Here is an 18,446-nt window from a genome sequence, read left to right as displayed (position 1 = left end):
ATCTTGAGCTTGAGCATTTTTCTAAGATGAAACTCTGCATCGGACAGTGCTCTAGTTTCTTGCGCTACATCGAGGCGTAGGATCACTTCATTTGCAATGTGCATCTAGATCTTTGCCCCCCAAACTGAGATTTGCTCCAAATCTTTAGATCCTTAGCAACCCTACTAATTTTCTCTCTTAGCCTTGCAAAAGCGCAGTGCGATGAGGTTGGGCGGTTCCAGGCATGTTGGACCGTCTCCTGGAAGCACGGGAACCGGGGCTAGAACGATTCAAACTTGAATGTTGCTGGGCGGCGTGGGGCTGCAGCAGCTGCGAGAAGCAAGGGGCAGTGGTCCGAGCACGATGTTGATGCTGCATGCAGGAGAAAGGATGGGAAAAACCCCTCCCAAGCAATGTTGTAGAAAAACTTATCGATACTAACTAATGTAGGGTTCCTACACTCATTGCTCTAGGTGAAGCGGCGGTTTTTGCATTTGATCTCATGGAGGCCACCCGCGTCGATTGCCGCTCTAAATTTACCCATGATCCTACGGTTGATGTTGCTGTTATTCTTGTATCTAGCCTCGTATATAATGTTGAAATCGCCGTTGATGAGCCAAGCTTGTCCAGGTGGGGGAGCAACTCTAGTCAATTCCTCGAGAAAATCAACTTTTCTATCCTCATCTGAAGGCCCGTAGACCGTAGTTAACCAAAAATCTTTGCCTAACTGGCCTGTTTGCACCCCGGCTGTGATAGAGAACTGCCCTATCGAGTGAGACTGCACAGACAGCATGCTAGACTTCCAAAAAATGGCCGCCCCTCCCCTCGTTCCAATGGCTGGAAGAACAATGCATTGGTCAAGCCATGTGCCACCTATTTTTCTTGCTAAGATAGTGGACCAGCAGTCAATTTTGGTTTCCTGGATGCATAGGATTGCTAGCTTGTGGGCGTGTGCAGTGTCTCTGATGACTGAGCGTCCCGCCGGCGTGTTGAGACCTCTCACGTTCCAGCTCAGGATCGGCATGTTCGTGTCATCCATGGGGAAACCTGGCAGCGCTCGAGCTATAATGGATGAAAACTGGGCGATGCACGATGAGATGCCGACAACTAACATCTACTGATAAATTAGAACACAATGACACCATCCTTGCATCCAGGGGTGGCCAGCGGCCACCAATAGGCCCAAAACCCCACCGGCGAACAGCAAGCCTCCTAGCCTGGCTACTGCTACAACACTTCATGCTTGACAACAAACCTAACTCTACCCAGCACACTGCTGGTCGTCGTCGGCCGACAACTACACTAAGGTTTTCTAACATGGGGAACGGGGCAGCGCGGTGCTTCCATGCTGGCTAGGCATGCCGGCGATCGCCTTGAGCGCGTTGGGGTCGAGGCTGGTGAGCTTCGCGATGGCAGCGATGTCGTCGTCAGACAGGGGATCGTCGAAACAGCGGATGAGGGCTTCTGCAGCCTGCGCCGTCATCTTCTCCTTTGGCCCGAGGACGCCGAGGCCCTGCACCAGCCGGAGCATCGCCCTCTGAGAGACCGGCACCGGGGAGGGGTTGGCACCTTGGCGTGCGCTCTGCCTGACCGGCTTGGCCTGCGGCCTAGCCTTGAGGGGCGTCATGTCTCTTGCCCGTGGCTTTCCGATGATCGCTGGCGCCGGCTTAGAGAAGAGGGGCAGCTGCTGCTCGCCCTCGACTCCTCCCCCTTGGAGCTGCATCTCAGTAACCCTCTGTGTGACCTCGCCCAGCTGCACTTCATGCGTGCTCGCAACAAACAGGGTGTGACGGGCCAGGGACAGGGCAGGCCCCCTGTCCAGCGATCCGTCACTGCCACCATCTTTTTCATCATCGAAGCGCAGCAGCTTGTCGAGCTTGGCGGCGATCACCTCATCGATCTTCGTGGCCATGGCGTCAGGGCGTGGCCGGGGTTGTGGGAGGAGGTTGTTTTTTGATCCCTGGAAGAACTCCTCCACCGGGTCCTCTGCCGCGCCCTGCCCCCAGCATGGCCTGCACCATGCCCTTGCTCCTGAGTGAGCCTGTGCGGTGGGGCGAGCAGAGAGGGGCCGCCCGACGACTCAGCCACCGTCGAGCCACCGGACTTGCGTCGGGCCTGGCTCTTCCCCCCCCCCATCTGGCTGGCGGGAGGACCCAGCCATCACGTCCTTCCTCTTGGCCGGCTCGATCGCGGCCTGCTTGTCGATGCAGAGGTGCCGGCCCCGCGGTGCACCCTGGCGGTGGCGCGAGGCTGGGGTGCGGCTGCGCCGCCGCTCCGCAGGTGGCGCCGGGGCTGGGGCCCCGCCTCTGTCGCTGGCACGCCCCCTGCCAAGCAGCGTGTCCTTCCAGCTCCTCCTCTGGTACCCAGGGTCTCCGCCATCGTCGTCGCACCGACCATCAGTGGCCGGCATGCCCCGGCAGCCCGTGGATGCCACCGGGGTTGGGGGCGCATGGATAGCGCCGGGGCAAGCGTCGGCCTACCATCCTCCACCCGCTCGGCCCAGAAGCCTGGCCTGATCCGTGGGTAGGGGCGCTCGTCAGGCTCGTCGTCGTCGGAGGGGATGTCGCTCTGCGGCGAGTGGGATGAACGCGGCGAGAGCGGAGTCCAGTCCTCCACGCGATCTAGGTGAAGGAGCAAGTCATATTGCAGCAGCTCCGGCGGTGGTGCCACGGCGCGGCTCGGAGGAGAGTAGCCCACCATCTCATCGACGCGGCCAGCGCCCCAGGCATGCTTCCAGATCATACACTTCGTGGGGATGTGGGCAGTGTCCCAGCACCAGACCCAGCAGGCGAAAAGCTTGGTGTCGACGCGCTCGTGGGTCCGGCTGTCGAGGCGGTCGACGATGACCTTGTCACTGATGGCCTCCTCCGTGCCCTCCATCATCCAAAGCTGCATGGGAAGCTTCTCGATGACCACGCGCACGTGCAGCATCCACTTGAGCCGGACAGCATGGGCGTCCTCCCTCCATGGCTCGAGCAGGAACGGCACACCGTCCACCGACAGCGAACCGCGCCGCACCGCCAGGTCCTTGTGCGCCGGCAGGGTGAAGTAGACGAAGAAGTCCTCAGGGTCATGGTTGGTGACGCGAAGCAGGTACGGAGGGATCTTGAGCTCGCGCTCAAGCGCGCGGCCAATGGAGAGCGGGCTCGCCATGTGCGCCTTGGTGCCCACCGCGGTGACCACGACCGCGTGCTGGAGGTAGGCGGGGGAGGAAAGGTCAGGCGCTCGCAGATCGGCCGGCGCGGGGAGCGCGGCAGAACAGCGATCGAGCCCCGCCCCTTGTTGCGTGGGTTGTCGGTGCACTCTCGGCAGAAATGGCCCTGGCGTTTGCAGATGATGTAGGGCAGTGGATGCCTACAGTCTACGAGGCGGTGGTGAGGGCTGAGGCAGCGGAAGCAGAGGCCCTTGAATCTGCTTAAAAAGGCCTCTCTGCCCGCCGAGTGCCCATGGCTGTGACCTTGGCGAGAAGGCCGACACCTTGATTTCTCCCTAGCACTAAATGGATCCTGGCTGGCGCGGCGGTTCTTGCAGGATTTCTGGATTTCCCATCCTTCTTCAATGGCGTCGGTGGCCGGAGATGGGAGGGGGTTATCACTTACCACGATGGATTTGACGTGGGGGCGCTCATTTGGTGGTGCCGTGCCGCCATCCGCCGGTCCGAAGCCCGCCACCTCGACCTCCGCCCCAGATCCGTGTGGGCGGCAGCTTGGGCTCGGGGATCCCGCGTCGACGGGGACAGAGGAGTCGCCGGTACCTCTGACGGACAGCTGGACTCACCCTGGATCTCCACCTTTTCGGGCGTACTCCACCCGAGGCTCGCGGCGGGTGAGGACGGGGCACTCGCAGGGGAGCGGGCCGACATAGCCCCTAGGCCGGCAGCCGAAGCCAGAGTAAAGGCGGGGTGGGTGGGTGGCCGCCGCGGCCGAAGTGGCCCGCGGATCATACGGTGGGGAGAGAAGCGGAGCTCAGCTCAGCTCAGTTTCTATTCTTAAAATTATTGAAGCCAGGCCCAACATGTTGTAAGAAATTTATCAGTCTTTCCTGTGGTCTATTAACTTATTCAGCTATCTGTAGTGTCATGAGCTGGTTGTTATGCGAGATTATCTTGGACCTTGAAGTCGTGTCTTGTGAAACTAATTTAAATTGTGTCATGTGAGATGTCCCGGCTACTTCTGTATGGATGCCATGTATGCAAAAATGTCAGCTATTTATGTATTCCCTCTGTCCCATCATATAAGAACCTTTTTTAACACTACACCAGTATATAAAAAACGTTCTTATATTATGGGATGGAGGGAGTATCTATTGATTAGTAGTGTACGTTCTCGTGTTGTTATTACCCCCGAGCACCAGCTAATTAATTTTGATAGCATGATGATGTGCTAGTTACTGGACGCTGCTACGGCTCAATTGTTTGATGTGGTAAGCCAGGCCTACAGCAACCATGTCGCATGGTTCTTATAGATTTTGTTACGAAAGATGAGAAGTCCTTTTTATTTTTATTTTGAAGAATTGGCAGTGATCTGCCCATATATTAAGAGGAGAAAATTACAAAGTTGTGCTGTTACAGTAAGATCAGTACATGGTCATGCTCAGACCTTATTAGTCCAGCTCTGAAGTTCTCACAGTCGGAGATCCAGTGCATTGTAGTGGTCGGAAGATATATCTTTCTTGATGAGGTGAAGAACACCTTTTGGATGAAGAGAGACATGCTCGAAAGTCCTGTTGCGTTCTTTTCATAAGTAACAACAAGTGTAAATTGTTGTGTTCTGTTGCATTCTTTCCATAAGTTCCAACAAGTGTAAATTGTTGTGTTCAAATCCGGGCCTTGTAGTGAGCATATGTGGTTGGAGGTGATCGAGGTCGCATCTTGGGCGTTGGAGGCCAGCACGGCCACCCGCCCACATGTCACACCCTAGTTAGTTCAAGCATTAGAGTGTGCATCATGTTTAAATTCCTTTTAAATTTGAAATGGGGATGACAGAACCCCCAGCACCCCCCCTGGAACAACTAGGGTTTACTAAAAACTTTACCAATGAACCTGAAATGCCCTTCTAAAAAGCCCACCCTTTTTGTTTTGTGTTAAAACCTTTGACAAAAATGGTGCACATTTTTCTAGGACATCAAAGGTCATTGGATTAATCCTTATGGTATTTGCATTTGGGCATTTAAATGCTATAAATTATTTTAAATGCTCAAATAATCATAAACTAAAATGTTTGTTGTTGGATATATTCTAAGCAGTGGCCATGATTAATTTTATGATTTATGGTAATGCCCTGGTATTTTTAATAAATCCCTGAAGTTACAGAAATAATAAATAAATAATAAAAACAAAAAAAGGAGAGAGAGAGAGAGAGAGAAACTTACCAGGCGCAGCCCACCAGCCCACCTGGCTCGGCCCAGTCAACTGGCTCTTGCCAGTCATCCTCCTCCTCTCGCCAGGAGGACGAGGAGCGCGTGGCCGGCGCCCGCGGCCACACGCCGGCCACCTCCTGCTTCCGCCGACGCCCTGGAGGCATCTACGAGTGCCACGCTGACCCCCACGTCTCCCTCTCTTTCTTCCCACTCTCCCCGTGGCCTCTCCCCCTCTCTGGCTCTCTCCCCATCTTCCTGCCGACGCAGCCGCCGTCGTCTTGCCGCCGTAGCCGCAGCCACCGTCGTCCGCGTGTCACCCCACCGTGCCCACGAGCTCCGCAACATCTCCCTCAACCTCCTCGATGAGCCACGAGGCCTCGGACATGCTGCAATGCCGCCACCGCTGCCGTTCCCCTCGTCGGTAACCGGAGACCGTCTTTGACGTTTTGCCGCCTCCCAAGCTTCCCCGAGCCCGCTTCGGCGCCCGCTGCACTCACCGTGAGCTTCTTTCTCTCCTCCCCCTAGCCACGACGCTCGAGCTGCCCTCTAACCCCGTTGGCCATCATGGCCGAGAGCTCGGCTCCGCCGGCCATGTCGCCGCCGTGGCCACAGGCGCGTAAGCTCGATTCCGAGCACGTCACCACACTCACCACGTTCCCAGGAGCCTAACGCACCACTCCCCGCGCCTCACCGTGCCCCGTAGCTTCGGGTTCAGCCTCGCCCGAACTCCGGCGACCGCGAAGGTCGTCGCCGGCGTCGTTCCCGGCCTCCCCGAGCTCCACTTTCTCCACCAAAGGATGCGGCTCGCTCCCCGCGTCACGTAGCTGCTCTCCGCCGTCGATTTGGTCGCCGAAGACGCAAACCCGAGCCCCTCCGCCGCGTCTGTCATCGCCGGCGTCAAGCCGCCGGCGAGTTGACCCTGTTTGACCCCCGTGTGGGCCCAGGTAGACCCCCCTGAGTCTATGACAGGTGGGGCCGGTCTGCTAATCAGTTTAAGATTAGTTTTAACTAATTTTAATTAGTTTCATCACTGACATGTGGACCCAGGCCCCACTGACAGTCAATTAGCACTAACATAATTCTGTTAATTAGTTGTGATAGACAGGGCCCACCAGTCAGGTTTGACCTGGCCAACCCAGTTGACCCGCTGACATAACACCTATGTCATGCTGACGCATTAATTCAATTACTGGATTTATTCTTTAATAGGAAAATCCAGAAAATATCCAAAACTTCTAAAAATCATAGAAAATCAACCATAACTCCAAATGCAAAGATTTATATATGAAAAATGATCAGAAAAATTCAATCTATCCATCTGTAATGGTTTCATGCATGACAAAACAAGATAACCTTGCTGTTTAAGCAAAATAAGGTAATGCACTAATAAGGCCATGTTTAATGAGCTAACATTTGAATCTTTGATTCAAATGAGTTCATCCCCTTCTGTTTTAGCTTGCATTAGGCCAAGACACTTTCATCTTGCCATGTCATAGCATGCATCATATTGTTGCATATTGCCATGTGTTGATTATGTCGGTGTGATTTTCGTGGTAGGTTCTGCCTCCGAGGATAACCCCAAGTATCCGTCTGAAGGGCAGTACCCTACTACCACTACAACAGGCAAGCAACCATTGATCATTCCGATACAAACCCATGTTCTCGCTTCTGCTCTTGTTTACTGCATTAAGACAAAGCGATTCAAACTGCTATGTGCAACGGTAGTTGAACCCTTTTCCTCTGCATGACCTGTCAGTGCCACAGTAACTAGATGAAAGCCACTAGCATGTGTAGGAGTTTATTGAGCCATGTATGTGTTTCCTACCTTGCTATGCCTGCTATGCTTAGAGTTGTGTCAGGTCTGGTCCATCTGGGTGATGGGCTAGAGTGAAATGGTTATATCGGTAATGTGAGGGATGTGATGAACATGATTTGGTAAAGGTATCGATGATAGGCCATGTAGGAGTACATGGTGGGTTGTTTCATTGAGGCCGTCCATAAGAACTGAGATCTGTATGTGTGATTTAAGATGCAGTTACTACCATACGTTGGGCCCAAAACCAATGGACCCTCTCGGCTTCTTAATCACCCTAGTACTCTGTCCAGGAGTTGCAAACAGTTTCTGGTGTTTGTAGGTTATGTGTTGGCGGCCGTGCGTAGCGCTGACCCTAGGGGTGGGCTATGTTGCGGTAGATACACCGTGGCACGGTGTACCGAGTCACCCATTTGGTGTCTCGGGAACCCTGTTCACATCGTTCGGGGCCGTATGTGGAAACCTCGGCCGGACTCCCTACGGATGGAACCTGGATAGGCGATGAACCTGGACTAGAGACTTGAGTGTTTAGGTAGGCCGTGGCCGACACCCTCGTTGGGCCTCCGCTTGAAGGTTGCCGAGTACATGTCGTGTAAACGGCGGTAAGTGGGGAAAGCGTGTATGAAGAAGTACACCCCTGCAGGGTATAAAACTATGCGAATAGCCGCATCCACGGTAAAGGACTACTTGGTTATGTCCTTTGGTTTAACCAATGCCCCAGCCACCTTCTCCCGGTTAATGAACTCGGTCTTCATGGAGAACTTGGATAAATTCGTCGTAGTATACCTCGATGGCATACTCATCTACTCCAAGAATGAAGAGGAACATGCCGAACATCTAAGGCTGGTATTGATGAAACTTCGAGAGCATCGCCTTTATGCCAAATTCTCCAAGTGTGAATTTTGGTTGCCAGAAGTGAACTATCTAGGCCATGTAATCTCTGGTAAGGGTACTGCTTTCAATCCCGAGCAAGTTCAAGCTGTCCTTGATTGGACTCCACCTGAGATGGTCAAGAAAGTTCGGAGCTTCCTTGGCTTAGCGAGCTATTGCCGCCGCTTTGTCGAGAATTTCTCCAAGGTTGCTAAACCTCTAACTGAACTCCTCAAGAAAGATAAAAAGTTCGAGTGGACTCCACAGTGCGAGTTCAGCTTTCAGGAACTAAAAAGACGCTTGACATCTGCTCCCGTACTGGTACCACTAGATTTCTCCAAGGACTTTGTTATCTATTGTGATGCCTCGCGACAAGGACTAGGTTGCATACTCATGCAGGATCGTCAGGTAATTGCCTATGCTTCACGACAATTACACCCACATGAGGAAAACTATCCCACACATGATCTAGAGCTTGCAGCTGTAGTCCATGCACTTAAAACTTGGTGACATTACCTCCTTGGTAATCGCTGCGAGATCTTCACCGATCACCAAAGTTTGAAATATATCTTCACCCAACCAGATTTGAATCTCAGGCAAAGACGTTGGGTCGAGTTGATCTCAGATTACGACTTAGGAATAACTTACACCCCGGGCAAGGCCAATGTCATGGCTGATGCGCTAAGTCGTAAATCCTATTGTAACAACCTGATGTTACAACAAAGTCAACCACTTCTCCATGAGGAATTTCGTAAGCTTAATCTTCACATTGTTCCTCGAGGATTCCTATCCACCCTGGTGGCGAAACCTACCCTTACGGATCAGATCATCAAGGCACAGAAGGTAGATCCGGGAATCTCCCATATTAAGAGAAACATTAAGAAAGGAGTCGCGAATTGTTTCTCCGTTGATGATCAAGGTGTCGTATACTTTGGAAACCGCTTAGTGGTTCCCAAGGCACGAAACCTGAGGCGGCTAATCCTTAAGGAAGCTCATGAATCCCCTCTCACCATTCATCCCAGCAGTACTAAAATGTATCAATACCTACGCCAGAGGTTTTGGTGGACTAGGATGAAGAGAGAAATCGCTCAATACATTGCTAATTGCGACATTTGTCATCGTGTTAAAGCAGAGCATCAACGGCCTGCTGGCACCCTTCAACCTTTGGCTATTCCCGAGTGGAAATGGGATAAAATTAGTATGGATTTCATCACTGGGTTTCCCAGGACCAAGAGAGGGAATAATGCCATCTTCGTCGTGATTGACCGTCTTTCCAAGGTAGCCCATTTCCTACCTGTTTGTGAGAGTATCACCGCTGGCCAGCTAGCTGACTTGTACATCTCCCGAATAGTGTCTCTTCATGGTGTTCCATTGGAAATTAACTCAGGCCGTGGGAGTCTTTTCACCTCTCGATTTTGGGAAAGTTTCCAAAATGCTATGGGAACTCGTCTCTCTTTTAGCACCGCCATCCACCCTCAATCAAGTGGTCAAGTAGAACGAGTCAATCAAATTCTGGAAGATATGCTCTGAGCCTCTGTCATCTCATTCGGGATGGGTTGGGAGAAATGCCTTCCATTCACGGAGTTTGCTTACAACAATAGTTATCAAGCTAGCTTGGGCAAGGCTCCTTTCGAAGTTCTCTATGGACGAAAATGTCGAACGCCTCTTAACTGGTCAGAAATCGGGGAAAGACAACTCTTTGGCCCAGATATGATTCAGGAAGCAGAAGAACAGGTTCGCGTTATTCGTGATAAATTGAAAACAGCCCAATCTCGTCAAAAGAGCCAATATGATCGCAGACATAAACTCATGACTTATGAAGTCGGCGAGAAGGCTTACCTTTGGGTTACTCTGTTAAAAGGAACCCAGCGTTTCGGTATCAAAGGCAAATTGGCTCCTCGTTACATAGGACCCTTTCGCATTCTTGCCAAACGAGGAGAAGTTGCCTACCAATTGGAACTGCCTTCGCATCTTTCCAGAGTTCACGATGTCTTCCACGTTTCTCAACTCAGGCGTTGCTTCGCGGATCCTATCCGTGGAGTGGACCACGAAACGCTTGATCTACAAGATAACCTCTCATATCGGGAATATCCCGTTCGTATCCTTGATCAAGCCGAGCGTACCACTCGACGTCATAATATCAAGTTTCTCAAGGTTCAATGGTCACACCATTCCGAGAAAGAAGCCACTTGGGAAAGGGAGGATCGTCTTCGACTCGAGTACCCCACCTTCTTTCCAGAGGATCCTAAATCTCGGGACGAGATTCTTTTGAGTGGGGGTGAGTTGTCACACCCTAGTTAGTTCAAGCATTAGAGTGTGCATCATGTTTAAATTCCTTTTAAATTTGAAATGGGGATGACAGAACCCCCAGCACCCCCTGGAACAACTAGGGTTTACTAAAAACTTTACCATTGAACCTGAAATGCCCTTCTAAAAAGCCCACCCTTTTTGTTTTGGGTTAAAACCTTTGACAAAAATGGTGCACATTTTTCTAGGACATCAAAGGTCATTGGATTAATCCTTATGGTATTTGCATTTGGGCATTTAAATACTATAAAATATTTTAAATGCTCAAATAATCATAAACTAAAATGTTTGCTATTGGATATATTCTAAGCAGTGGCCATGATTAATTTTATGATTTATGGTAATGCCCTGGTATTTTTAATAAAGCCCTGAAGTTATAGAAATAATAAATAAATAAGAAAAACAGAAAAAAAAAGGGGGGGAGAGAGAGAGAGAAACTTACCAGGCGCAGCCCACCAGCCGACCTGGCTCAGCCCTGTCGACTGGCTCTTGCCAGTCATCCTCCTCCTCTCGCCAGGAGGACGAGGAGCGCGTGGCCGGCGCCCGCGGCCACACGACGGCCACCTCCTGCTTCCGCCGACAACCTGGAGGCGTCTACGAGTGCCACGCCGACCCCCACGTCTCCCTCTCTTTCTTCCCACTCTCCCCGTGGCCTCTCCCCCTCTCTGGCTCTCTCCCCATCTTCTTGCTGCCGCAGCCGCCGTCGTCTTGCCGCCGTAGCCGCAGCCACCGTCGCCCCGTGTCGCCCCACCGTGCCCACGAGCTCCGCAACATCTCCCTCGACCTCCTTGACGAGCCACGAGTCCTCAGACGCGCTGCAACACCGCCACCGCTGCCGTTCCCCTCGTCGGTCACCGAAGATCGTCTTCGATGTTTTGCCGCCTCCCAAGCTTCCCCGAGCCCGCTTTGACGCTCGCTGCACTCACCGTGAGCTTCTCTCTCTCCTCCCCCTAGCCACGACGCTCGAGCTGCCCTCTAACCCCGTTGGCCATCACGGCCGAGAGCTCGGCTCCGCCGGCTATGTCGTCGCCGTGGCCACAGGCACGTAAGCTCGATTCCGAGCGCGTCACCACGTTCCCAGGAGCCTAACGCACCACTCCCCGTGCCTCGCCGTGCCCCTTAGCTTCGGTTTCAGCCTCGCCCGAATTCCGGTGGCCGCCAAGGTCGTCGCCGGCGTCGTTCCCGGCATCCCCGAGCTCCACTTTCTCCACCAAACGACGCGGCTCGCTCCCCAAGTCACGTAGCTGCTCTCCGCCGTCGATTTGGTCGCGGGGGACGCAAACCCGAGCCCCTCCGCCGCGTCTGTCGTCGCCGGCGTCAAGCCGCCAGCGAGTTGACCCTGTTTGACCCCCGTGTGGGCCCAGGTAGACGCCCCCTGAGTCTATGACAGGTGGGGCCAGTCTGCTAATCATTTTAAGATTAGTTTTAACTAATTTTAATTAGTTTCGTCACTGACATGTGGGCCCAGGCTCCACTGACAGTCAATTAACACTAACATAATTCTGTTAATTAGTTGTGACACTGATAGACAGGGCCCACCAGTCAGGTTTGACCTGGCCGACCCAGTTGACCCGCTAACGTCACACCTATGTCATGCTGACGCATTAATTCAACTACTGGATTTATTCTTTAATAGGAAAATCCAGAAAATATCCAAAACTTCTAAAAATCATAGAAAATCAACCATAACTCCAAATGCAAAGATTTATATATATGAAAAATGATCAGAAAAAATCAATCTATCCATCTGTAATGGTTTCATGCATGACAAAACAAGTTAACATTGCTGTTTAAGCAGAATAAGGTAATGCACTAATAAGGCCATGTTTAATGAGCTAACATTTGAATCTTTGATTCAAATGAGTTCATCCCCTTCTGTTTTAGCTTGCATTAGGCCAAGACACTTTCAGCTTGCCATGTCATAGCATGCATCATATTGTTGCATATTGCCATGTGTTGATTATGTCGGTGTGATTTTCGTGGTAGGTTCTGCCTCCGAGGATAACCCCGAGTATCCGTCTGAAAGGCAGTACCCTACTACCACTACAACAGGCAAGCAACCATTGATCATTTCGATACAAACCCATGTTCTCGCTTCTGCTCTTGTTTACTACATTAAGACAAAGCGATTCAAACTGCTGTGTGCTACGGTAGTTGAACCCTTTTCCTCTACTTGACCTGTCATTGCCACAGTAACTAGATGAAACCCACTAGCATGTGTAGGAGTTGATTGAGCCATGTATGTGTTTCCTACCTTGCTATGCCTGCTATGCTTAGAGTTGCGTCAGGTCTGGTCCATATGGGTGATGGGCTAGAGTGAAATGGTTATATCGGCAATGTGAGGGATGTGATGAACATGATTTGGTAAAGGTATCGATGAGAGGCCATGTAGGAGTACATGGTGGGTTGTTTCATTGAGGCCGTCCATAAGAACTGAGATCTGTATGTGTGATTTAAGATGCAGTTACTACCATACGTTGGGCCCGAAACCAATGGACCCTCTCGGCTTCTTAATCACCCTAGTACTCTGTCCAGGAGTTGCAAACAGTTTCTGGTGTTTGTAGGTTATGTGTTGGCGGCCGTGCGTAGCGCTGACCCTAGGGGTGGGCTATGTTGCGGTAGATACACCGTGGCACGGTGTACCGAGTCACCCATTTGGTGTCTCGGGAACCCTGTTCACATCGTTCGGGGCCGTATGTGGAAACCTCGGCCGGACTCCCTACGGATGGAACCTGGATAGGCGATGAACCTGGACTAGAGACTTGAGTGTTTAGGTAGGCCGTGGCCGACACCCTCGTTGGGCCTCCGCTTGAAGGTTGCCGAGTACATGTCGTGTAAACGGCGGTAAGTGGGGAAAGCGTGTATGAAGAAGTACACCCCTGCAGGGTATAAAACTATGCGAATAGCCGCATCCACGGTAAAGGACTACTTGGTTGCCTATATAGTTCATAGACAAGTTAATGGTTACTACTAAAATACTCAAGATAAGTGTGAGTACCGAGGATGGCCCTCTCGTAGGATGACGAGAGAGGATCCCGGTGGAGTATTGTGTTGGAGAGTAGTGGACTCGTGTGCGAAAACTATTTTACTAGTGGTGTTCCGTAGGATAGTTTAGCCAAGAGTCAAAGCTGGCTTGCTGCAATAACCCCATCACCTTCTTGAGAATGAGCATGTATAGTAGGTTCTGTTGTAAGACTTGTTGAGTACCTTTGTACTCATGTTTGCTTAATTACTGTTTTCAGACGACAACACCACCCCCTCCGATGGGTTCTACGTAGACCTTGACGTCGACGAGTGACTAGCCACCCAGGTGGTGATCCTGGCCATGGAGGGCCCTATGTAGATAGACAGGCTTCGAGAAGCCTTCTTGCTTTCTAGTGTCTGTACTCAAACTATTTACTTCCGCTTGTGCTTGTATGATTGTATGACTTGAGTGTCGGGTCATGTGACCCCTATCTGTATGAACATGTTATGTATGGCTCACTGGAGCCTTTAAATAAAGTACTTGAGTTGTAGAGTTTTGTTGTGATGCCATGTTGTATGTACTCATATCGGGCATATTGTGTGTATGATTGAAATGCTTGGTATGAGTGGGATCCGACAATCTAGTTGTTTATCCTTGGTAGCCTTTCTTATGGCGAAATGTAGTCTAGTGTTCCTCGAGCCATAGTAGTTCGCTACAGCCCGGTTCACTGGAGTCCTGCTAGCCCAGCACTACTGCTCAGGACACTTGACTGGCCGGCATGTGTTTCACTTCGTTCCTATGTCTGTCCCTTCGGGGAAATGTCACGCGGTGACATCCGGAGTCCTGCCTAGCCTGCTACAGCCCGGGTTCCCCGGAGTCCTGTTAGCCCAGTGCTACAGCCCGGATTCATTCGCTGTTGACCGACATGCTCGATGTGTTTCACGTATGCCTGTCTCCATAGGTCTGTGCCGCTTTGGGTTCACGACTAGCCATGTCGTCCGGGGTTCTCTGTCATATGGATGCTAGCGACGCTATCATATACGTGAGCCAAAAGGCGCAAACGGTCCCGGGCCATGGTAAGGCGACACCCGTGGGATACCGTGTGTGAGGCCGCAATGTGATATGAGGTGTTACCGGCTAGATCGATGTGACATGGAATCGGGGTCCTGACACCACACCCCGCCAAGAGGCCACCTGATGCTTCATTTACGGATCTTAGTATTTAGCATGCGTTCCCGCAGCAATGCGCGAGGTATCGTCTAATAACAACAAAATACTAGGTCCTAGCAGTTGCAAAGAACAAACATAACATAAAGAGAACAACGATTATGGAAAGCGTAGACATGGGAGTGGATAGTGGACATTGCATGGATGGAAGCAACCATCTAATAGCTGCACAAGGTGACAATAAGCTTGACTCCAATTCATCAATCATATGTAGGCATGCATGTATTCCATATGTAGTTGTATGCGCTTGCAATAATAACTTGCACACCATCTTTTGTCTTACCCCCTGTTTCAGGGGGATCCTAATGGAAAATAAGGGTAATTAATTTAATCCTTTCACAAAGCATCGGAGCAAAGCAATCTATGAATACATGTAATCCTCAAATCACAGCCATCCCTTTTGATAGCCTGATTGCTGTCACTTCAAGGTCTCTGGCTTTTAACTATAATAGACGCATACAACTTGCAGATATGATCCAAAAACACATGTATATTCATGAAAACATAAAGGGTTCAAATGTGAAATTATGACACTTGGGCCCTAGTGTCAAGCATTAAGTATAACAAAGTCACAACAACATCAGTCTCAGAAACATACAAGGTACTAGGCACAAACCATATCAAATCCGACATCTATTACATAAGAGATGTGTGATCCAATTTCCACCCACCCCATGTGCCCACAAAGAAATTACTCAGACATGAGTGGGAGATCATGATGGTGGTGATGGAGAAGAGGTTGGTGTTGACGATGTCAAAGAATCCCCCTCTCCGAAGGGTAACCAAATTAATCAATTAACACAATATAATGCTTATGAGATGCATATGATGCACAACCAATATCATAGGAAAAAAAATAGTTAGGGGATTACTCCGGGGATGTTACACGACTCCTTTTGCATTCAACACTATTATCCTTCATCGAATCCTCCATGTTCATGATTAAAAAAAGATAAAAGAAAATCTATACAAAAAGAAGGAAAAAATAGCAAAACGACAATAAATATTAAATAAATAGGAAACCCTAAAACTCAACAAAAACTATAGAGAGCATTCCCATAATTCATAAATATTCTTAAATTTACTATCATATATTAAAAGATTTTTTGAACAGTTTTAAATACATGGAATGTGTTTTTATATAGTTGTGAACATTTTTAAAACACATGTTCTTAAAAAAACATCGACATTGTTAAAATTCACGAGACATTTAATTTTTTAGGAATATTCATGAAAATTTTAAAATATCATGAATAGTTTATACATTTGTGAAAATTTATTGAAAACACAAGAAAATTTTCTAAACGAGCAATCATTAGTAAAACATATGAACATTTTTTAAATTCATGGATATTTCATAAATTGGTGAACATTTTTCAAATATGTAAACATTTCTGCAATACACAAATACTATAATTTTCGTTAAAATTTGGGAACATTTTCCGTGGACATGTTAAAATTAAGAATTTATATTTTTTAAATCCTTGAACATCTTTAAGGAAAATGAACATATATTAAATTCATGAATATTATAAATTTTTTTGAACATGTTTTAAATTTTCAGGAATATTTAAAATTCCATGAACATGTTTTAAATTTGCATGAGTAGTTTTTTTTCTAATCTTTCAAGGCAGCCGCATTTCCCATGCATTTATCTTTTTTTAGGGAAATGCATTTATCTTTTTTGGCAGAGCGAACAATGACAGTTTTTCCCTGCACGAACGAGCATATGTTAGTTTATTAAACGCAGTGTTAGTTTATTTGTTGGCTGCCGGAGTTTTGCACCGAGTCAACAGTGTTAGGTTCCTATCAAATCAAAAGGCAAAACACTGTTTTTGGGGCAGAATAATATACATATGGTGAAAAAAAGGAAAAAATACATATGGTTGGGGCCCTGATCCAGCCAGGGATACACGAACAAGGCCTAAATAATCAACATATGGGTCAAGGCCTCACTCCACGACAGTCGAAGCAATATTGTTTGATGAATGAGGCCCGGTTGGTTCATGCATGGATCAAAACATTAGAAGAATCTATGAAAAAACCTACATCCGGATCCGATCGATCTTTCTTTTCTTGTTTGAGTTCTCATTGTGTAAGAAGTTTTCTTTTCTTGTGTAAGATTGTTCCAGATGCATTCCTTTTGTTCAATGTGAGCAAGGATATAATAGACATGATCTTCATGATTCTTTGGAGAGCCTCCTGGCACCTCCGATACGACGTGGTTCATGATAAAGGGGAATGTAAAATATCTAACTATTAATTTGTTGACTAGATACATTCAAGATCTTATGGTAAATTCACAAAGAAAATTGTCTTATGGCTAATGCAGGAACCAGTTTGAGCAACATAGTTTCGTGGAAACCATTAGATATGGGTTGGATGTTAACATGGACAAGACTTTCCGTTCGCATGATGGCGGTAGCCATGTGGGGTGCATCGCCGGGGATCACCTTGGAAGGATCTGCCTCTTGTGGACGCATAGTTACGAGATTGCGAGATGCGAAAATGCAGAGGAAGTTGAAGCGATGGCCTGTCTCATTGGTCTCCAATCCATCCCTAACACGTACATTGCTTGGCTATTATGGATGCCATAGGAAGAAATACCAAGACTTATCTAGGGGCGTACTTATAGAGAAATATCATAGTCATCTTTGTGTGAATTACAAAAAACTACCACCTTCCTCATCGAAATCTTGTTTTGGTACCACTTGTCTTGTACGCAACAAAATCTGCCACTTTCCTTGCTAGTTTTCTCAATAAAGTCTAATGATCGATTCGAGCCAATTTAATCCTATTTCTGAGAGATGGGGCTTGCTTCCAGCTGCCACATTGGCTACCAGAGACGGAGAGGGCTAACGGTTATTAACTGAAACTGGTCAAAAGAGGGCCCCGATCTGTTCCCCTCCCTCACTGCGTCACTCACTCTTGCACTCTCTCCTACTCACTCTCACCTAGACATCGGCGTCGACGCCGCTCCTGCTTGTTATTGCCACACAATGCCTTCATGGAAAGACGGAGAGGAGAGCAATGATGACAACCTCGAGTAGACCGATATGGACATGAATATGTGGGTAAGTGTTCCAATAGGTTAGGTTTAGGGTTTGGATTTAGGGATCTTGGATTTGAGATCCCATTCGAGCCGAATTGAAAGGATTTCTTGGTTAATCTAAGTTCCATCAATGCAGGAGAACCCTGAGACCACTCTGGGTTCTTCTTTCTATTGCACAATGGAAGATCCCTCAATGAAATGCAAGCTTCACTAGGACAAGGCCAAGAAGCATGGCATTTGAAGGCATAGAAACTGGAAGGAGATTTTATGGCCTTGTTGTGCAGGTAATTAGTCCCTGTATTGTTGTTTTAGCTTAGCACTTTGCTCTGTAGCTAAATCTTAGTGTTCACAACAGTACTCGTATTCAATGTGTGGTGGATTAACATGAACTAAATTTCAGTGAGCACTAGATTCATGGTTGTGTGTGTAGATATTAAATTTTACTGTGTAGTTATCTGAACTTTGTCAATATTTGGTTGTTAATCACTATGCCCATGTAAGCAATACTCAAAGCTCTACGTGTAGTTAACTTTGTCTGGATTTGATTGTAACTGATTTCTTCTTATTTTTTATAGCTCACTCTATGGTTAATGTGACTGGATTTAACTAATTCTTTAGTTGTAGTACGTTGAATTGTGTTGTGAGTTCAAATATTACTAGAAGAGTTGGACGCGCTTTGCTGCGCCATTGTTATTGTTGGGTTTCTTTAAAAAAACACTATGTTTTAAAATATAAGGTTTGTTACTTTTGAAAAGGCAAACCTTTTAAGTTTGATCAAATTTGTAGAGAAATATATCAAAATCCACAATATCATATTGGTATTTTTGAATTCATCATGAAATGAATTTCCATACTTTCTTTAATATTATGGATGT

The sequence above is a fragment of the Triticum urartu genome, chromosome 3A, assembly GCF_056163025.1.
Source record: "Triticum urartu cultivar PI428250 chromosome 3A, HENAU_Tu73, whole genome shotgun sequence".
NCBI lineage: Eukaryota > Viridiplantae > Streptophyta > Magnoliopsida > Poales > Poaceae > Triticum > Triticum urartu.
This window is presented reverse-complemented; position numbering follows the sequence as displayed.